This window comes from Notechis scutatus, chromosome 3, assembly GCF_049901735.1.
Source record: "Notechis scutatus isolate UNSWTSFEM ecotype Mainland chromosome 3, rNotScu1.2, whole genome shotgun sequence".
Lineage (NCBI taxonomy): Eukaryota > Metazoa > Chordata > Lepidosauria > Squamata > Elapidae > Notechis > Notechis scutatus.
Window position 1 is genome coordinate 187,721,392 of NC_142011.1, and position 23,827 is coordinate 187,745,218.

Consider the following 23,827-nt stretch of genomic DNA (forward strand, 5'->3'; position numbering starts at 1 on the left):
TGTTTCTTGTGAGCATCTCTGGGTCTGTTTTGTGATTACTTCATTAACCCACTTTCTGAGGAAGGATAACATCACGATCAGATTGACCTTTACAATAATGCAGTGGAGCTGAAGTTAAAAGAATACTGACTTGACAAGTCTTACAAACTTTCTTGTAGCTTGTGACACATGGAAAAAATATTTGATTCAAAAGAATTCTTGAAACAAAACTTGGATAGCTTTGTGTTAAGGAGTAAACAGATTAATTATGGATGGGTTTTAGGACCATATTGGTTGGAAACATGCGGAAGAGGCCTTCATCCTGCAGGGGATAGACAATGGCTAAAATTATGATGATGATTCATGGGTTAATTGTGTAATAGAGATGGTTCTTTTTTAATAAAAGTGAGGAGGTTAAATTGTGTCAGAAAACTCAGTAATAATAATATACAATGAATGACTGGTTTGATCATGTCTTCTAGGGCTAACAACATTTTGATCAGAGGTGGTATTCAGCAGGTTCTGACCAGTTCTGGAGAACCGGTAGCGGACATTTTGAGTAGTTCGGAGAACTGGCAAATACCACCTCTGGCTAGAGATTTTAAAATATCCTTCCCCTGCCATGTCCACTAAGCCACGCCCACAGAACCAGTAATAAAAAAATTTGAATCCCACCACTGATTTTGATAATCTTATGTTGAAGGGACACCAAAATATCTGCAACTCATGTAGCATTCTTGCAAGGCAAATTTCAGAAGTTTAGTTCTGCTTTGGTTTTTTGTTTTTTTTTGTTACAATCTTGTATATCTGAACATACAAAGGAGGGCAACGAGAATTTGAAAGGAGGACAAATTGAAGGAAAGGAGGGTATAGTTACTATTTACTATATCTATAGTTAATATTTACTATTCTTGGTATCTTTGATAAAAAGGTACAACATAAACTGCCAAATACATACATACATACATACATACATACATACATACACACACACACACACACACACACACACACACACACATAATTACTTTTTCTAGGATCAGAAAAGCTGGTTTTTACCACCACAATATTTTTCCAACAAATTTTTATTTTCAAGAACATATCCTAGCAATAGTATAGAATCAAGGATCACAGGCTTTTGAAATTTTGTTATAGAAATGTATCCTGAGTCATGTGACATACAGACAACTGGGGATTGAAGCTGATTGCTAGAATCAGAAAATAAGACATTGTCAATCGTATTGATTGTCGAGGGAAAGAAAGAAGCAGAGAATTTGGAAGGACACACACAGAAAGATTTAAATGATCATTCTTTTGAAAATATCCACTGCTCCCAAAAAACAACAAAGCAAAATACTCACAAAGCTGGACAATATTTCATTTTAAGGCTATGCCTGGCAGATGCACACACACAAAAAAGAGAACATGCTGGATGTAAGCCACTGTGTCCAGACTTTCGGATGTAAGTTGCATTTTGGTAGTTCAGATTGCCATAAAATGTATACCTGAGTTGTTTCCATTCCTACACTTCCCAACCTATTCTTTCACCATGCTTCAAGTGATAAATTTCTCAGACATGCAATGTCTTTGATACTATGGTTATATTAGAATTCGAATTAGAATTCTTTTATTGGCCAAGTGTGATTGGACACACAAGGAATATGTCTTGGTGCAAATGATCTCAGTGTACATAAAAGAAAAGATACATTCATCAAGAGTCAAGAATCATAAGGTACAACACTTAATAATAGTCATAGGGTACAATAAGCAATCAAATCATACTAGGATACAGTCAAAATAAATCGTAAAGGATACAAGCAAAAAAGTTACAGTCATACAGTCACAAGTGGGAGGAGATGGGTGATAAGGAGTGATGAGAAGATTAATAGTAATAGTAGTGCAGACTTTGTAAATAGTTGGACAGTGTTGTTGGAATTATTTGTTTAGCAGATTGATGGCATTCAGGAAAAATTGTTCTTGTGTCTAGTTGTTCTGGTGTGCAGTGCTTTATAGCGTGGTTTTGAGAGAAGGAGTTGAAACAGTTTATGTCTGGGATATGAGGGTCTGTAAATATTTTCACAGCCCTCTTTTTGATTCATGCAGTATACAGGTCCTCAATTGAAGGCAGGTTGATAGTAATTATTTTTTCTGTAGTCCTAATTATCCTCTGAAGTCTGTGTCTGTCCTGTTGGGTTGCAGAACCAAACCAGACAGTTATATATTGCATTTTATTATTAACTAGCGGCCCTTATTGTTGTACTCTAATCTGATTTTCTGACCATCTCATAATAGTCCAAAGCCTGACATCATATAGGGAAGATGCCTCATTTTGACTATTGCTTGTCTAGTTTAGCCAGTGACATCAAGACAAAAAAGCCAGTTGGACTACAGTAATAATGACAAGAAGCATATAAGAGTAAACTTGGAAAGCAGTAACATCATTACATTCATCATATAACATTCCACGAATTATTTCTTCTTTAAGAAAAAAGATGTTTTTAAGTTCAAGTGTTTCTTGAACTTAAAAGACTTTTCTCAGCAAGAATGTGTCCTCTGTAAAAAATATGCTATTTGTCTTGTATCCAGAAAAGAAAGAACAAGTATGGTAAGACTGTGCAAATAATTCATTCTGTTGGATCTGCTGCTCAAAGCCACAAATCAGCCAAAGCTATAGATACAAGAAGGCTATACACTGTTGCTTCAAGGCTCTTCCAAAGTCTTCTTAAGATCAGCTTCTGAATAACTTGATATGGCCTTCAAGAAACTTTACTGATTGGCTGCAAGTGCCTTATGACTTTTAGGAGCTGATCCAGAAATCTATTTAATTCATGAGCAAAGTTTCTTGATGAATGTTTTGCACAGATCTTAAAGTGATACTGCATAATGTATTACAGATTTGCTAATATTTTAGTTTCCTATAAAGATATTAATCTAATTTCTAAGTAACTCTACATTCACAGTGTTGAGTGTGACGAACAGGAAGATTATTGGGATAAACTATAGTGATATTTAGAATAATTTTATTTTCCCCCTTCCTTTTTCCTTTTATGTGGATGTGGCTAAGATAAGTTTGGAATTATTGCTTGACTTACATCATTAATAAATGCAGTAATTTAATATTATTTATATTTATTAGTTATATGCTGTTTTTCCAAGCAACAAGCCTTCACAAGCAATATTCCATCCCACCCCATCCCATCCCATTCCAATGTATTCCAAACCTAAATAAACCAGATATCTCTTGCTTATAATTTGTTGAAACCAGCTTTATCAATTACCAACAGTTTAGTGTTAAGATGGCATTTGACTTATTATTAATTCAAAATATGAATAATTTTTTCTAACCTACTTCCAAAATAATGGATCCAATTCCTCTTTATGAGTAGTATTTTGAACCAAATCATACTGATCGTGGATAGGCATTACAATCCTCAGTAAAACTTTCTTGAGATCTTTCCTGATATCATTGTATAAGTCTGAAACATTGTCTTGCAGAATAAATACTGGTTTGTTTATATTCTTACTAATTGATTCCTGCAAAAGTTTTTCTCATGTTTTTTTTTTTTAAATCCAATAATAAGATACTCTTTTCCAGCTCCCCAAACAAAAAGGGAATAGTGAGTCTTCAGGACCAGCATCTAAGGATGGAAAAGTGGAAAAACAATAGGAATGTCTGTGGAGATTCTCAGTCAACCAGATCATGGCGGTTCCAAAGGTGCTTTTCCAAAAGACAACTAGCATTTCTTTATTTTTCCTTGAAGACGTTTCACTTCTCATTTAAGAAACTTCTTCAGCTCAAAGAAAAAAAGAGAGAGGAAAAACAACAACCAAAGAAAGTCCAGTTGCCTTTCAAAAAACACCTTTGGGACAATAACAATTGTTAGTAAGTAAGTTAGCAAGCAATAGTAATAAGTAAGAAATAATATAAATAATCGGAACTAGCAGCAGTGACTATAACAACATTATCAAGGTACAAATTATTGGTAGTACCAGTTACATTAACAATAACTCCTGAATGGACAAAGGTTATTTATCTTATAAATATTTGCCATTGACTATAGTTTGTGTATAGATTCTAATTCTGTTTGGAGGAATATTTTATGTATCATTCCAATTTTAGTATATGTGCTGCCGAAACGAGCACATTTTTATGTATACAAATAATATAAATAAATTCATATGTTTGTGTATGCATGCATTTTGATAGAGGCAAAAAAAAAAAGTCCTAAAGTTCATAGTGATTAAAACTTGCCAGCAGAAAGAAAGAAGCAGGTACCTGATAGCCAACAGTGATACAAACATACTACGTTCATAGCCGAAAACTTTTCTTTAAGCACATATAATGCAATATTGCTTCTTTGTTACATATGCAGTGGCTGGCTGACAGTCTGATTATAATGATGTTTAAGTAAATCTTTTAGAATCCAGTGCAATATTGAGCAGGTTTGGTATTAGGATTAAGTTTACAAAACTAGGTTGTTGGCTGATTTCATCAACAACAACTTTATGTTTTCTTTTTCCAAAGTGTAAAGTTTTGCTTGCTCCTATAGCATGCTACATTGTCAAACATCATACGACAAGATTCCGGTAGGGCAACACAGATGCAAAACATGATGGATGTTCATTTAGGTATTATGCACCACATTTCAATATATTATATGAGGTTACCTATATTACCTAGGAATTACACTCTGAAATTTAGAAAGAAAAGCAGCTGGTTTGTTTGATTCTGGAAATATTATAAAATTAAATGTGGGGATACATTGGGAAACAAAAGAAGAAAATAAATAGGTTTTAATTTTGCAGAACTGACAAAGAGGCATAATGAAAAACATCAAAAACTGATTAAATGAAGCACTTACAGAAGAAAACTCAAGAGCCCTTCTTTTCTAACAACTAAAACACTAAAAAAAAGTTTCTGAATTTATAATAAAATATGCTGTGTGTATTGGAAACCCATCATTCAAAGGGGGAAAACAGTGGTCAGACTTTCTGTTGATTCATCAAATAAGTTGTCTATCTTTAATTATAATCACACCCAGTATAACATACACGTGTGCAAATGTGCACATTCCGTCTTTATAGATACATTTTCCAACACTTGAGGCAAAGGAAAAAGTTTATCTTTCAGAATGAATGTTGCAGAATTCCATAGGAACAAATTAGCTGCCCTTTAATATCTCAGTTTCTTTCTTGGTTCATCACCTACTTTGCTAAGATGTAAATATCTTCAGCATTTGGGTATTTGCTGCTGCTTATGCTAATTCACAGATGTTTCACAGTTTTCCTGTGGTTTCTCAGAAAAATACTGCCCTGTATGTGTCATTTTTTTTTTTTTAAAAAAAAGAAGAGGCCGCAGAGTTCCCAAAAGGTTCTGAGAGAGTTCATCTCATTGAACTGGTCAGCAGGATATCATTAGTTCGTTGTGTACATGAAATCCAGGGGTTAGAACTCCAAGCGTCACAAGCCAGTTTCTTTACCTCCTTGAGCTGATCAGAGGATCAGAGTATCAAGGAAGGATTAGCACTGACTTGGGATTTGTGTGATTGGTTAATTTATTGCAGCAATGGCAGCCCTTTCATCTACGGGAACATTTAATCAGCACGGCCATGGAGGCTATTACGGGTTAGCTCTTTTCTCAAGTCAGCCTGGGCTGCACCATCAGCCCTATCACAATTCCCCTGAAATTTCCAAATTATCTGGAACAGGCTTTAGCCTCACAGTAATAAAAATTAGAAGAGATTTCTGATAGCACTGGTGGAAAAGCTTTCACTAGCACAGGGCAAATTATAAATAGTATGAACGTGCACTTTAAAAAAAAAAAATTCTCCACCTCTTAAGAGATGCGCAGGACTTATCACCTCTGCTCTGATCCAAATCCTTGTGGTTGAAAATTTATATTAGATTTTATCAGAGTGGCCTAAGTCTAGAAAAATCAATGAAGGTTATCTTTTATGTTGCAGGAACTTGTGGAAATATTGATTTTCATTTTATAGTGAATTTGGAGCATGAGTTGGTAATCACTGCTGAGCTGACTACAATGTTTGCCCACTGTATCTTTTACTGAGTTTTTGCTTAAGTATTTAGGATTGTACATTCCTGTTGATTTTTTAGCGTGCAGTTTGAAATCAGATGGTCCTTAAATATAAATTTGTACATCCATTGCTATAAAATGTAAGCAGTCCTCCGAGCCAATTATTTGCCTGGTAGAGACTGGGATTATTATTTTTTTGTATTTAAGATACCTTAAAGCAAGAAGGGCTTCCAGGGTTTATTTCCAGGCTGGAAATAGGCCTGCTGCTATGAAGCCCACAACTGCAGGTTATTGGTAAAGTTAAGAAGTGCTTAGGAAGGAAATAGTTGTCCTCCCTTTCTCTCTTTTACTCTCTAACAAAAACTATATTCTTATTCATATAATGCATGTGTATTTGGTGAAAAGGGGCTCTCCATCCACAATTGACACACTCCGTTGCAGGCCATCTTTACTCAATATTTGCACAGAAATAGCATTCTCAAAGGCAGCATTTTATCCTTTCTTGCAACAAGTTACAACCATTAATTATTATAGGGCAAGGATGTCAAACCGAAGGCCCACAGGCCGGATCTTAGTTGTGGCCTACGGGGCTGCAGTGGAAACAGCGAAGGACTGGCCCTCCCGAGCTCTATTTTTGCTGTCAGAAGGTTGCAGAAGGCCGTCACAGCCGAAAATAGAGCTCAGGAGCCCATTTTCGCTGACAGAGCACTCAGGCCACCACAGGCGCCCCCAACACGAGTGATGTTGAACTGGCCACACCCACTCTTGCCATGCCCACCTCAGCCCCCAAGATCAAACATAACCCTGAAGCGTCCTTCAGTAAAATTGAGTTTCATGTCCCTGTTATAGGGAATGTGGACACCTGTACATTACAGAATGGCAATGCTAAACCAGTGTGTTGCCCCTGTTTATCTCATTCACAAGCTCCAAGATTGCTCCTGTGTAGTTTATTCATAAGTTCTGGCTTGAGATATTTTTTTTGCACATGCAGAAAAGCAGGGCAGAGGTTGCTTGATTAAATTTAAGAGAAGTGAATAATCCTGTATTCATATGAAAGAGCAAAAACTCAGATACTTAAATTTACATACATGTAATTTTTTTATTCTTTACTTTTTATGTAACTTATTATCTTCCTACATTTTTATAATATTGTGCCCCATGACTTACTTTCGGATAAGAATTTGGCAGTTGTATGACGATTTGTTTGTTTTTAGTCTAAGGAATTTTAAAATAGTGTTCTGTTCATACTGCTAAGCAGCTTGAAAAAACTCAGCATGCCTTATTGAAAGGTAAAGAGGTGCTGTGATCACATAAGGTCCCGAGAACTTGAAAGATGCACATCCCTAAAGCTAAACCACGGATGAGACTGCAAGTGGTAATAAATAGTCATGATAACTAGCATCCTATGAAAGAAAGTGCTATGCGAGTTTCTGCCCAATTGAAAGAGTCTATCCAGGAATAAACAATGCATATAAAAAGAAAGCTTTCAACTTTTTATGCCTTTTTTGAAGGCATGCTATAAAAAATTCAGGAATATCTACTTCCTGTGTTAAAATCGATTGAAGACAGTCTTATATATCATGTTTTATTCATACAAGGCATTAATTATGCTCACAATTCTACTTTCTCAAAAGTAATGTTAAGAACTTTATATGTAAAAGAATTGACAGGAATGTCTTCTGAGAGCAAGAAGACAAGAGAGCAAATAATAGTAAGAATCATTAATAAATAACAATTTGTCTCAGGGATTATTTTCTCCTCTAAGTTTAGGGCACTGGGAATTTATTTCCAAGCTTTTGACCAGAACAAGAGACACAGGTAATAATTCCCATCATAAACTAGTAGAAGTTATTGAAAGAAGGTATTCTGGAATACCAGTTCAAAGCACTATATCCAGGAATAATGCTAAAGCAGCGGTGTCAAACTCGCATTGTCACGGCGGTGTCTCGTGACGTATCAGGACTTTTTCCCCCTTTGCTAAACCAGGTGGGGGCAAGGCTAGCCCGTGACGCATCTAGCCTGTGGGCCATGAGGTGGACACCCCTTTGCTAAACCAGGTGGGGGCAAGGCTAGCCCTTGACGCATCTAGCCTGTGGGCCATGAGGTGGACACCCCTTTGCTAAACCAGGTGGGGGCAAGGCTAGCCCGTGACGCATCTGGCCTGTGGGCCATGAGGTGGACACCCCTGTGCTAAAGGGACTAATAGATTACTTTAAGGCACAGGTGTCAAAGTCTATTGTGTCATGTATCATGATGTTCTTTGCCTTTACGGCGCCAAGGTGGGCATGGCCTGAATGTGATGCAACCAGCCCATGGGCTGCCAGTTTGACACCCCTGCTTAAGGAATACAATCTAAATGATAAAATGTAGGTCATCACTTGACTCTAAGATGCTGCAACCAGTTGTAAATGTGAGTCAGTTGCCAAGGGCCCAAATTGTGTTCATGTCAAGGATGGTGTGGTGATTGTAACTTTGAGGACAGATCATAAATCACTTGTTACATGGCCATTGTAACTTTAAACTAACAAATAAGTAAGTCAAGAACTACTTGTACCAATGCTTTGCTATGCATTCCTCCCATCATGTTGCTGGCAGGAAATCATGGCTCCCTAAATCTTCCCCCACAGCTTCTCCTTGTCAAGCACTTGGAATGGATCCTTGCTGTACTGCTGTTTTATAAAACATTCTAAAGGCCATTATTTGTAGTTTCTTCAGATGAAATTCCAGGCTCTCCCAAACATTACCCAGCATATGAAAAGCTTCCCTTATGTATGGTTACTCCATGAATGCAGATTATAATTTTTATTTTTAATAAGATCAACTAGGAAGCAACAAAGTGTAAAGACATTTTGTCTGTCTTGACTGTCTTCTAGCAGTCATGTGGAATTGCACCTCTAAGAGGCAACTACTTCAGCTTCAACCATAACAATACAAGAACACACAATAGATGCAAACTTAAGGTAAACCACACCAAACTTGATTGCAGGAAATACGACTTCAGCAACAGAGTGGTCAATGTCTGGAATACTCTACCTGACTGTGGTTTCTTCCCCAAACCCCCAAAACTTTTGACCTCACCCCTTTCCTAAGGGGTCTATAAGGGGCATACATAAGCACACCAACGTGCCTACCGTCCCTGTCCTATTGTTTCTTTTTATTTTTCTTATATGTATCCATTTCATGTATTCATAAGTATTCATAAGTATACTTATACCTGTTATCTTATAATTGCTTGACAAATAAATAAATAAATAGTAATAAATAAAATAAAACTAATAGAAAAGTGTTGCTAAAGAGCTGGAGTTTGAGACCAGGTGTAGGAATAAGCAAAAGTGTGCAAGCTGTAAGGTAATATGAGAAGAGGAAGCAAGGAACCAGGACTTTCCTAAGAGCAGCAACCGCTAAAAAATGTTGCTAGAACCTACAGAAGTAGAAAAGCTAAGTGTAGCTTTTCTACTTCTTTCAATTACATTTTCAACTACATGCATTAAATCAAGAATGGGATAGTCAATTTCATGCATTCTACTCCTCCAGGTCAGGAGGTCCTCTATTTTATCTCTCAACCAGTAGGTGGCATAAAGAAAGTTTTGTGTAGGTGTGTTTGTGTACCTCAGCTGCTATCTGGCAGTTGTCAGTTTTGTGTAGGTGAGCTCAATGGAGAACTGGAGTTCAAGAAAGGATTGTGAGGATTGATGTGGTGCTGCTGTAAACTACCCTAAATACATAATGTGAAGAGAGGAAGTCAGCCAGTAATTCCCTGGGAGCAGTAAGCACCAAGAAGGCTATTTCTTTCAGGCAGGTATAGACCTTGGTCTTTCAATTATGTACATAAGCCAGTCACAAGCTGGTCAATTTCAAAGCTCTACCCTTTCTGGATCAGGGGTGTCAAACTCGTGTTGTCACAGTGTCGTCATGTATCAGGACTTTTTGGAGCCTTGGTAGTTCAGTTAGAGTGCTGTACTGCAGGCCACTTCTGCTGACTTATCGGCTGCCTGCAATTTGGCAGTTCAAATGACACATCTGGCCCTTGGGCTGTGAGTTTGACAGCCCTGTTCTAGATAAACTAACTAGTCACTCAACCTCTTTAAAAAAAAATTAAGGGGAGGGGCTTGCAGAAACAAGGGCTTGTTAAAGAAAGAGTAAGGTCTAGGACCCAAACTAATAGAGGTGGTCCCACAGGCTACCAATCAAACCAGCTGGAACTATGGGATTGGCAGCACTGAGCATGTCATTTTATGCTGCCTCCCCACTGACCATCAACATGTCCTAATTTGCTTACCCACAGCAAATTTAGGAGGATATTATAGAAATTTAAATCAATTTGACCTCTCAGCTATAGAGGAACATTGAGATTCAGGAAGAGGCACACAGACCCTTACACTGGATAATAATTAGTAGTCTCTCGTCAGACAGGATCAGGGAAATTGTATGGATATTCCTGTGGGCAAGCACTGGGACAGCACACATCAAAATACTAAAACAAAAAATATATATTTCCCCACTGCCATTCTAAGAGGTGGGGCTAAATAGCTTTGCTAGCTAAGAAGTCAGAGATTGTAATCCAGCAGTCTCTATAGAGCATTTGCCACATCTGTACATGTAAATCACTGTAGACATTGGAAGTAAGTGAGCATCAGCACAAATTACCATTCTAAGATCCATGCATAAGTACACATCTGTGCACATTTGCATCCCTCTGTGCATATTTTCTCACTCCACTCCACTACAGTACTTCTGAGAGAATCGGAAACTCCAAAATAGCAGGGTGAGTATATTGAAAGATTTGGGTGGCTTGTTTAAAAAACAGAATGAAAATTCTGTGTCCCAATTTCCTTTTAGATTCACTTGGTCTGAAAATATTTAGCAGTAGAGAATTGTGTACGTGCTTAATGTGTTGGCCAGCAATAAGACTATTTTGAAGTTACTCCTGGGAAATCTGCCAAAACTGATAAGTAAGCATGGTATTTGGGGAGCCTCTAAGGCTGTCTGATTGAGTGATCATAATATTATTAAACATGAAATATACTAATATGAAAAATAACATGTTTGCTTCTTGAAAACAGTCCTCGGTGTAGTGTTTGGAATGTATGTGTGTACATAATATTGGAGATGTAGAGTCAGTGAAATATCCACTGTCAAGAACTAAGATTTCTTTTACCATATGGGAAAATATATTTCCTCCATTATAAATACATCCACATACCATGTAGAATACAAATGCCACTAATATTAAAATGAACCTAATTAGCAATGAATTTCTACACAGACCACCTTGCCTATAAAGATAAACCACACTTGCTGGCAAAATATCTGGAAACCTAGACTGTAAACACTAAACCATGAAACCCAACAACGGCCTAGAAGCTCAACTTCTAGGCTGTTCTTTAGTGTATCATAATTATGATCCTGAACTGAACTTTAGTCCAGTTAATATAGTTCCACACAAAGCATGCACACTTTGCTCTGGGACTTATCAAGAACATGGGAGCATTTGAGGGAAATTTGGAGCGTTAAAGGGAGTTTGAACTCTCAGCTGGCTGTGTGACCCTCATGTGTGGCCTTCATGTCTTATCTGGGTCATCACAATATCTAAATTCATGACCAAGTAAGGTGCATGATTTAAAGCAAAGATGTGGACTAGGACAGGTGCAAGTAAGACCTGCAGCAGCTAAAAGCAGAGGAGTTATTTCTGTTCCTTGTTTCTGCACACCAAGCAGAAGACAAGGTAGGAAAAGATTGAGGGATCAAAATGGTGGTGCTGTGATATAATATACATAATATAGAGAGCAAGGTTGTAGTTTCCCAGTGGTAAGAGTGCTTAAGCAATCAATTCGTAACATAAATTTGTGTGGGATAATAATAGCTGTAGATATAAGGAATTTTAATCCTCCTAAGATGCTCCAGGATTGGGTTTTCGTTTTGTGCCAGCCTACGGATATTGCCTAGGAAGGTGGTTAAAAAACTTGAAAAACCTTGCCAAGAAAACTGCAGGGACTTTTCCAGACAGTCTTCAAGAATTGGACATGATTGAATAGAATAAAAAAGGAGTTAGTTTTTTTAGTTTTTTGTTTTGATACAGCAGAATGGAAAATAAAGACAAAAATTGCAGAAGAAGAAAAATAATTTCTCAAACTGAATATAAATGGCACTAGGCTTAATGTTCTACCTTACTAAAAGTGAGGAAGGAAATGGATCATTTGAAATCGGATATACTGATCTTAGTGCTATTTCTAACTAAATGCTTACTATGGTATGGAATACTTTCTTGTTAGACAAGGTCTGTGTAATAGATGTACTTGACAGACAAGTGTAAAACAATTAGGGGGGGAAAGCCTGCTAAGAATCTCATTCCCAAGGAGTTCCATCTGCAGAGGATCTTCTCATTGATCTTCTCAGTAGTGGGTCGTCTCCATACATAAGTACTACTCACCAATGAGTTTTTGCAGGGATGTAAAAACTTCAAGATTTGGGAAGGTTAGGGATTGTTCAATTTGGGCATGTTGGTGGACAGATTATTGTTTCTCAGCCTCAGGAACTTCTAGGTTTTGTGGACATTACTCTCAGAGTTCCCCAGCCAGCAGGCCAAATCATTGTGAAATACAGCGATTGATAGACAGCGGATGCTGTTTTTGCTTATTTTATATACCACTCGGACCAGTTGAAAGATAGAAAAAAAATTCCATAAATAAAATGATAACCAAAACAATAAAAAGCAAGTTCAGTTGAAATGCGGAATAAAGAAGGGACATTAATGTCCAGTATTTGAAGGAAACATTCTGCCCTTTTGAAGAATGAAGTGCAAGAATGACTGTGTTTAAAGTTATTCCTCAGTCAGGGCTTAGTAGCAGCTGTAGTCTTTCAAGCAGTAAACTAAGGTTTGTTTTGGCATTTTAAGAATTTACTTCCTACCTTACGGTTCCAGTAAAGCGCCAATAAGCATCCCATTTTGAAACTCTCCACCCATCACAATTCTCTGAGGCCGAGATAGGATAACTGAAGCATAACTATTGAGAAGCAACCAAATTATGAATTTCTAGAGAGAGGGGAAAAGGTGAAGATAAGTGCATGAAAGTCAGCTAACATTGGTACATGGGTGGTTACAAGAGAGAAAGGGTTAAGCAGATTTTCATTTTAGATAGTTGCCATGGTAACAATCAGTGAGCTCAAGCTGTATCTTTTCTATTTGGGGGAAATGTTTAGATTTACAGAGTAGCTTAGCTTATTATATATCTGCCTTGATTGCTCGATAAAGCTTTCTGAGTAAAAACAGAATAAGATACATTTCTATAATGCTACTGAAGTAAGAAAAATTCCATGAAAACTCTGACATGACGTCCTGATTTTTGTTATGCTTTTTGAATACCCTTTCTTTTGACAGAATGCAGCTCCAAAGTTTTGAGTGGAAACTTTAAAGCCTGAATTCAAATAGATTTCATTTAGTCTTCCAGCAATAGCAAGCCTGAATGCTACTAATAGGGTGGGGCTATTTTTGTTCCCACAATCTAGTGGGATCTGGATTATATTATTCTGCCTCGAAGATCTTTATGTGGGTAAGATCTACCTTGGAGAACATTGCTCCAATATTGTTAATCGTCTTGAATAAAATAGGCTTCTATGTGTTCACTTGCTTGGGGCATATCTCTGACTCTTCAAGAACCCAAAGTCACACAAGAAAGAAGCTTCTTAAACCAGGGGTTCCCTAGTCCTGGTCCGCGGCATGTCAGAAACTGGTCCATGCAAAGAAGCCAAGCCCTATCTGTGGGATGCAGGCAGTACACGAAACCACCACCCTCTGGGTCCGCAGAAAACCCTTTCTCCACGGAACCAGTCCCTGGTACTCAAAAAGTTGGGGATCCCTGTGGATCCCTTTCTTAGACCCTGACTGGGTAGGGTGAAGAATAGATTATGAAGGAAGATGAAGGAACACGAAAACAAGGTATCTGTAGCGAGTAGCATTCAAAAGTCAAAGATGGGAGTTGAGACTGCTTGATGAAAACCTCAACCCTCTTTTCTGTGGGTTGTACAACACCTCAGTTTTGACACTTCTGCCTTTGCTGTCTACCCCAGAGTCCAGGACACAATTTCTTCTTTCTTTTAAGATGTATTGTTTTCAGCTTTCTGGTGGATTCTGAAGAAGGGAGTGTCTACAGTGACTATGCATGTGAAGAAATGAGTCTCATTGCATAGGTGAATTAATATTAGAAACAAGTGGAAGACTGATGCGGAACAAAAGCAGGGATGAGTTTACATTTATTTCAGTTATAAATCATTGATTTTGGTTCAGAGGATAATAATTACTAAAGTCTGTTGAAAGAATAGTTAAATTACAATAGCGGATACATTTGTGTGTCAGAGTACATTTGATTTTTTTTCTACGTGATCACAGTAATTGCAATCTCAGTAGTTTAAAGCCTTTTCTCTGTTAAAACACTATGTTTACTCAGTATATTCTCTTACAAAATGTGTCATTCCATGGAATATATATTTTCTGTGATTGAAATTATCTTTCTGGCTAGTTTTCTTTTTGAAAAAGTGATGCCAAAGTGACAGTGGACACATCACCTTGTTTGAAGTTATCTAAAGGGACCTTTCATATTAAGCTGTAATGCTGATCTAAGTAAAATGAATAAAACCACAAAGTTTTTTTTTAATTCAATTCAATCACAAGTATACTTTCCCCTACTCCAACAGCTCTTATTTATTCTTTCTTGAAAATAATCAGTTTATGAATTCAGATATTATTTTGTGTGAGATATTAAGATTGACTAGATTCCATGTTATTTTTGGAGGGGAGAAGAAAGGTCTCAAAATCTGTTGCGAATTACATGACAAATAGCTGATGGTAACTATATTCGATCTAGAAAAAATAATTATTTCTAAACTCAATAGGCATCTACAGTGGTCTTACACCTGATTTATTTTCTATTCATGCTGTTTTGCTTATAGGAATTCATGTGAACAAAACAAATATGAACCAAGCAAAGCTATCATATTAACCATATAGATAGTCGTAAAGTTCTTCATTTAGGAGCAGTTCAGTCATCTAAATTATACAGTCAGGTATTATAAGAAATACTTCAGGCTTGGTCCACACGTGCAACACAATGTGGTAGAAATGAAATAGCCAACTGGAATGTCACTTCAGGTTGTGTTTCAGTTCCAAGTCTTTTCAATGTAAGAAATGATTTGCAAAATATAGAGAATTTGTTTGAGTTATAATCATTTCTAATCGTTGATGTATTCAATGGCTGTTTATGCCTGCTTTATTTCATTGATGTACTGTATATATGGAGAAAAGTAGAAATGAAGATTTTAGTAGTTGAATTATAAGCTTTGTCATTTTTTCATTTGTAAGCAAATGTTGGCATAGAGGACTATTCAGAAATGAGCTGGCTGCAACATAATGTGACTTTCTGATGTCGTCTGTAACAATGCACACCATTCAGATGCATATAGTGCAACCTGATACACCAGAATTTATAGAAAAATAATTGTCCTTCAGTAATTTGCAACATTCCTGAAATCTACTGTGAGTTGATTCCAATAGTATATCTATAAGTTCCACTGTCTGGAGATATTCCAGTTGTTTAAGTCAGAGTCCCAAATAATTGAGTGTGAGCTTAAAACATCTTTTTCATGCCCCTATTTACCTGCCCTTGTTGATTTGAACCTCTACTGCTAATCCAGTTGCAACTAAAATCACTTTCCTTTCTTCCTGATTTCTAACAACCTTCTTCCTGATCTCTTCCTGAATATTCAAGCATCTATTAGCAGATTTGGGGCTTCTACTGCCAGAGAATTTGGTGATTATTTTGCAGCCAGATCAATAAAAATGAAACAGATACAGATGTGGGGAGCATTTATTTTAAACATGGATTGTGATATGAACAACTTATTTTGAAGATGGACTAAACAAAGCAATTTTAAAGATGGATTGGTGAGGAACAAATGAAAATAAAGATGAATTGGTAGAAGATCTTAATGTAATGATTAACATGGATGTGTCAAAAGCAGATCTTATCATATCGGTGATTGATTGGGTGATATAGTTGGATTCACAACTTGCTTGAGAATCAGAGAATACTTATAAGTGGTTCTTCATCTAGGTGGAGGGTGCTATTATGTGAAGTGTTTGAATGTGAGTCCTTGCTGCTTGCCTAGTAGCACCTTCACCTTCTCAAAAAAGTGAAATGATCTTTTCATTTGGAAAAGATAACACATCCCTGGTTTTCTTTACTAACAAATTTTGACCCTTCATTTTACTAGATCTGAATTGGTCCAAATGTTCATATGAAGAAAGTCTTATATAATTTTTTCATAGGGAAAAAAATAGCAATTGATACCCAAAAAATAAGACCAGGTCTTATATTATTTTTTGCCCCAAAAGATGCATTAGGCTTATTTTCGAGTTAGGTCTTATTTGGGGACAAACAGTAATGAATGTGTCAGTCTGCCTGATGATCTTAACTGGGGATTATTTTTGGAGTAGGACTTATATTACAAGCATCCTGAAAAATCATGCTAGGGCTTATTTTCCGGTTGGATCATTTTCGGGCAAACAGGGTATCAATAGGCAGAAGAGATCAAAATTTCTCTATTATTACAATTAAGTTGAATTCTGCTACAAAAACTAATTGCTTTACAACAAGAACAAAAGTTACAAGTACATCTCTTGTGCATTTTTTCATTTATATGTACCACATAACAAAGTTACATCCACATCATCCTGTTTTGATTTATATTGTAGGGACAGCTGAAAGTTTTGATTATTTGCAGTAGTTTAGAATCCTTAATACATGAAAAAAAAAAAACCATTGCAAATTGTATTGGCAATTATAGAGGTACAGTTTGAATATACATTTCTTTTCTCCCTCCCTTTCTTCAAATTGCCTTTGTTAAAAGCTTGTGAAGTCTGTCAAGTGTGGGAACGGTGTGTTGTTTTTCTAGTGATCATCTCCTGGGGTAAACAGTTGGGTTTCTCTAGTTGCAGGGAAGCCCAGCTGTCATATGGGATTCCATCTGTGAATACTCATTTCTATTTTCCATTCGTTACTTCTCCCTGTTCCTCCCCACCCCCATCCCAAGTTTGGCAGCAATTTATTCAAGCATATCCATTTCCGTGTGCTTTTCTTTTCTTTTTGTAAATACTAATGAATAAATAATGAAGAAGATTTTAGAAAATACAAATCAGCAGTTTTAAAACTATGTTTTCTTTTTCAGGCCTTAGCCAAATATAGAATTATCTTTCATGGCAAAACAGATATAGAAGGAGGAAAACAAAGCGTTCTTCTCCGAACCATAAGAAAGGGAGGGTACTAAAAACTAACAGACAGAAGGGAAAGGAATAATCAAATCTTAGTTTGATTCCTGAATATTATGAATAGTTTCACTGAGATTGCTTGGTGCATAAGGACAATAGTTTTTTATGTGTCTTATCCTGAAAGCTCGGCTAAACAATTTGCTAATGAGTACACTTCTAAAAATGATGCTCTGGAATAAGATTTTTTTAACGAAGGTAATAGAATAAAAAGTAATGCCAGTAGTTGAAATGCATTGGATATTACGATATAACAAATTTGATTTTTAAGAACTACTCTTTTGTTTTCTGTCTACACCAGAGCTGGATGTTGAGACCTCAACCTCTTCAATTGCCTTCAAAAATTATCATTAGATTATAACTTTCAGTAGGTCAGGTAATAGGTAAGGTTATAAATGCATTGAAATAGATAATATTCATTGTATTTAATTAATTTTAATTACTTGTAAGCTTACTATTTTAATTACTTCTAAGTTAGACCAAATTTAGGTTTCATTCTGGCTCCAACTTATGTATTTCTTTTTAGTATTGCCTGAAATATTCATACCAATTGTATATACTCTGGTAAGACTGACTTCTTCCAAGGGTGCCATTTTGAAAAGGGAAAATGATGAACTGTGCTACCTTCTTATGGAAGAAGGTAGTGGCAAACTAATTAATATTGCTGCCAAGAAAACTGTGATATTACGCCCAAAGAATCATGAGTAAGAGACCTGGACAATAACAAGATGTACAATTTATCTAAGATGACTGAATTATGAACAATTTCTTTTAAGCTAAAAAGAAAAAGAATGGTCAAGCTTCTTACTAACTGTTTTTATCTCTATTAACCTTCTGAGTCTTCATAAACAGCCCTTGAGGATTGTTTACTGAATTACTTGAAAGGCTGGTAAAAAGGAGGTATCTGCTTAACCTCTCTTATCCTCATTAGCAGATTATAATTGCTCCCTAAGAGATCCACTTTTGGTCTCGTCTGCCTTGTTTCCATTGGTGTGATCCTGAAATTGAATAATTGAAAAATACTGAAATATTTTCTGGTTTTGTTACATAAGGCACTAAAGATCAGAGGTTTGTTACCTTAGATTAAAATTTAGAAGATATGTGTCACATTTATGTTCTGTTGTAAGTGTTAGTTTCTGGGTTTTTTAAAAAAAATCTGTTCTGATTTTGTTAAGGTTAAATAAAACTATATGTCATAGAAAATTTGAATTAGAAGTTGTTAGCTCTTTTGTAATTTATTTTTTAAAGTATGCTCTTTTTATTTTGAGGATTTTGCATTCAGAGTTATTACAGGAAAGGTTACACTGAAAAATACATTAGAAAGTTGTAAAGAGAAGATTTAAGAAAGATAATTGATTTTTTAAAAAAACTTGAATTAATAGAGAAATGTAGATGCAAATAGATCAAGAGATGGTTTTCTGGCAATCTATATTCCTTCCTTCCTTCCTTCCTTCCTCCCTCCCTCCCTCCCTCCTTCATCCATCTATCCATCCAATTTTTAAGCTAATCAACTCCTAAATGACTCTAAGCACCTTCACAAGATTAAAAAGTAAGAAAGCAGTAATTCATAGAAAAAAACTGTCACTTCTAGGAAACAAATAAAAAACAGCATTCTCACACATCATCCTCAACCTAAAGGGCTTACAAAAGCCCTTAATTTGAGGGAATATCCAGGTTTTTTTTAAGTTCTTTTAAACTGCATTTTTTCTCCATCACGCCAGTGAAGTTGATTGCTGAGATTTGTTGCTAACTTGAATACATGTGCATTTAACATGGAGGCCACAAATAAACCTGCTGATATTATGTGTATATTTGAGTAAAAATGGAGTAAAACTTTATTTTCTTAATCATGTTGCTGAACAGGAGAATAAGTTGTCCAGGTTAGGTTGTCTACAGTTTTGATCTCCTTTGAAAAGAACAGATCCTAACATAAAGATACTTCCAGCAGCAAATGTCACAATGAGTGCTAGAAATGACCAGCTAACCTTTACCACAATAAGATGAAAGAATACCCATATCCCCAGGATATTACAACATTAGTGCTCAAACTTTTATTTCCCCACAGCCCAAATAATACGGAGATTTGCTCCATGCAGTGGAAACCAGAAGAAGTAGTATGTTAGTGGGTTTTCTAAAGATAGGTGCTCAGATTGAGTTAGGAGGAAAAAACATGAGGATTGATGAATGGGGGAAAAGAGCAAATCTTACTGGCTGATTAGCCCTTCCAGTTTCAAAGTCAGAACCAGCATGGGGAATATTTTAAAAGAAATTTTAAATCCTAAAATCTTTAATTATGTTTCTTCCTTTGTCCAGTCAATCCAACCCATCTTTGAAAGTTATCTGATAGGTTGAAATTTAGCTTCTAAGGACTGACTTTTGCCTCTTGAACCATTCTGCCTTCTTCATACACACTATATTAGAAAATGGTGAGCTTAAATTGAAATAAAATTTAAAGGGGTCCTTCCTTAAACAAAACACGATATTCTTTTAAATATGCCAAAAAAAAAAGCCATGGATGATTTTAAAAATATATTTCTTTTTTTACATTTTACATTTTATATAAATTATAACTATATCTAATTATGAGTGGTGTGGTGGCCTAGAAGTGGAGCTTTCGCCTCACAATCAGGAGGCTATGAGTTTGATCCTAAGTACCTGCAGATATTTCTCTCCCTGGACACAAAGGGAAAATATCTGCTGTGAGCTCCATGTAGGCATCAGGAAGGGCATCTGGCCAATAAACGCTCAGTTCTATTCAGTTGTCCTGACTCCACTGTGATGCAGAGGAATACATTAAAATAAAATTTTAAAAAATTACCGGTATGTCTACCTATTATAATATTATTCTCTATGGTTGTTTTCTATGTGCCTCTTTGTGTATGCTTTTTTCTTGGATACACATTTTTGTATTTTAGTAGTAGTAGTAGTAGTAGTAGTAGTAGTAGTAGTACTTTGCAAATCTTGTGAAAGAGAAGGACAAACGGAAGCCAGAAGTGATTTATAAGCAGCTGTTTGGAGCTTTGAAAAAGATGAAGCTTGAGGGAAATCCAGTGAAAGGTTTAAAAAAAAGCATGACTACACAGGAGAAGTCCCATCATTATTTTACATGAGTTGCATGCATAAGGCATTAAAAAAAGGTCAGGGTTTAGATTACATGGTTGCAGCCACCTCTTTAACAATTCAGAAACTGATGTTTCATTTCCATTCCTGCGTGCTTTTTTTAAAGAGCTGCAAGGTCCTAGATTATTTTACTGCAAAATTATGAGCCCAATTGCCCAAAACTAACTGTGTTCTAATTAGTGTATTGATTTAGGAAGTGCAAATGTGTTAAATTAGTTTACAAAAGTAAAATGAAACTCATTCATTTCCAACGTGATAACACATCTGCACATGTGTGGATTTGTTCCTTCCTTTTAAATGAATACATCAAGACTTATGTATTAGCATTCTGTTACTAAAGAAATTATTAATCATGGAAGTCTGATTTATAAACCTCTGGTAACATGAGCTTTTATCAACAGATTCATAATGGTAAAACACTCTCTTTCTTTCCATTGCTACAAGTGAATGTTAAATTCCTGTAATGCTGAAAATATGATAATACTAGCTTTATTTAATGCCCAGGGAGAGAATCTTATATTGGACATTATAAAAGATAGAAATGCTATATTTACCAGGAAGGAGAGGACTATGAATTTAAGATGACCCACTCTATTCAAAAGAATTGGCGGCTTCTCTTACTATATTCTCTGTGAATTTAGGATGATCTTCCCACTTTTCAAATAAAAGATTAGAAGCTAAAAACTTACTTTTCTTTTGAATGAATGCAGGAGATTTAGAATCTCATTTCTTAAGTGCAGGATGGTGAGCCTTCTTTTACATCACTTCCAAGCTGGAACATCTTTAGAAGGAGGTCAAAAGTTGAGATGGCATCAATGACTATTTACAGTCAAAGTCCTGAGCAATCAACACTCTATAAAGAGCAGGAGGTCACAGCCACCATTCCTGATTTTTGACCCCTCCTTTCCCCCTGGATGCCTATTTTCCAAGTCCTTCGCCATGCCTTTAGCTGCCAAAACAAATAGTCCTTGACTTACGATCATAGTTGAGCCCAAAATTTCTGCCATTAAGTGAGACATTTGTTAAGTGAATTTTGCCTCATTTTACGACTTTTTTTTCCATATTTGTTAAGTGAATCACTGCAGTTGAAAAGCTGTTTACACGGTTGTTAAGTGAATCTGGCTTCCCCATTGACTTTGCTTGTCAGAAGGTTACCAAAGGTGATCACATGACCCCAGGACACTGCAACCGTCATAAATATGAACCATATGCCGAGCATCCAAATTTCGAACATGTAACCATGGGGATGCTACAATTGTTGAAAGTGTAAAGACGCTCATAAGTCACTTTGTTCAGTGCCGTAACTTCGAATGGTCACTCAATGAACTGTTGTAAGTCGAGGACTATCTGTAGAAAAGAAGTCAAGATCTTCATTTTCAATCTGGTCTTTGGGTAGGGTTGATTTTTATCAAGCGCCAGGAAAATCAGGATATTCAGGAAGTTCAAAGGAGTATAAAGACTTATTGTAAGTGTAAGCTCTCTACAAGAATCTGACCAACTGGCGGTCAAGGGAAATGTGCGGGAGATAAGAGTGGCATTCAAGGTGGGTTGGACTTAGCTCTCTTGCGGGCGCACAGAGACACATTTTATCCCTCTTTCAGGCTTAGCCTGGTCATTTCCTACTATTTTTTTTTAATTTAGCTGCTGCTTTTGTGGTTCAATTATTTTTTAATTGTTTTACATTTGCTTTTGTGTGTTTATTTTTTGTTAGTCTCACTGAAAGCATAAATTGAAATAAAGGTGGTCCTTGATTTACAAACATTCATTTAGTGACCGTTTGAAGTTACAGCGGCACTGAAAAAGGTCTCCAAAATTGTGACTGTTGTATCCTCCTTACGGTTATCTAACAGAAATTCAGTAGTTTGGCAATGGACATGTATTTACAACATATCAGAGGTGGTATTCAGCAGGCTCTGACCAGTTCTGGAGAACCAGTAGTGGACATTTTCAGTAGTTTGGAGAACCGGCAAATACCACCTCTGACTGGCCCCGCCCCCATCTATTCTCTGCCTCCCGAGTCCCAGCTGATCGGATGGGTCTTCTTTTGTTGCCCTGCACAGGAGAATGGGGCTGGAAAGCAGGTTGGTGGAGTGGAGAGGGGATGGGATTTTGCACTATCCTTCCCCTGCCACGCCCGCCAAGCCACGCCCACAGAACAAGTAGTAATTTTTTTTGAATCCCACCACTGCAACAGATGTCACGTCCTGGGGTCATATCATCGCCATTTGTAACTTTTCAAGCCAGGTACTAACAAGCAAAATCAATGGCACGAGCCAGATTTACTTAACAACATAATGATTCACTTAAAAACTTCAGTGATTTGTTTCTGAGCTATGGCTTGCAGTATTGAGCATGATTCACTTAAAAACTACCTTGCTTAGCAATGACAATTCTGATTCCAGCTATGGTTGCAACTTGAGGACTAATTATAATAATAAAAGTTCCAAATAGAGAAAACTGAGTAGATCTTTGTGTTGTTACACATACCCTGATCTGATAGCGGCAAAGGTCCACTACCTAAAAGTTTAGCATTAGGGCAGAAATATGATTAGCATCTCACTACTCATCCATGTTTGCTGGTACGGTGGCCTCACAGCTTTAACTTTCTGCTTCTGACTTCTAGATCAGGGATAGAAACTGCAACAGTATTTTTAAGACAAGTCTGGAGCTTCTGGAATAGCATCCTATCTGTATTAAAATAAAAAATAAAAAAGCCTATTAGATTATTTCCTAGAGAGTCTTTTCATTGTACTTTGCACTTTGAGTTATAGTTTCAAGATGTTTGATATGCAGAACAAGGAATGATTAATGATAACTGTCAAAATAGCATTTTACTACCAATCATTATAAAAAAACTAGGGATAAGCCTTTTTAAATTCTTGATCAGTTCATTCTCTGCATTTAGATTTAGCAGTGAACTTGAGCAAAAGTAATTTGAATGTTTCTGTGCTAACTTGCACCATGGAAAATATTTTTTAGAAATGCTTTTTAAACTGACGTGTGTTTCCGTCTCAGACTTTTGTGAATCAGGGTATGTATCATGCATTTTTTTCTTATTTGGTCACCCAAATTCATTTTGGCTACTATTTTTCCTTTTCCTTTTGGAGTTTATAATCATTATTATTTCAGCAACAATAAAGCAAGCACATCAACAGCCATCAAAGAAATAAAAAAGGGGGAAAAATACATTACCCATTCAGAATAATTTCCCACCAAACATAAATGTTATTCAGGCTTTGAAATGGATACTGATTCTTTAAATTCTTTCCTGTCTGTTTCAGGAAATAGAGATCATGTTGATAACTAAGTACAATGTGTCTAAAGTTCATTTCTAAACACTTGGCTTTCTGCTGTGAAAGTCACCTACGTCCCTTTAT

The 23,827-nt window shown here is 36.4% G+C and overlaps 1 protein-coding gene across 2 annotated transcripts in view; it reads left to right on the plus strand.

Annotated features, from left to right (window-relative positions):
* ZFPM2 (zinc finger protein, FOG family member 2) overlaps window positions 1-23,827 on the plus strand; it is a 354,197-nt gene that overhangs the window by 213,360 nt on the left and 117,010 nt on the right. The window lies entirely within an intron of this gene.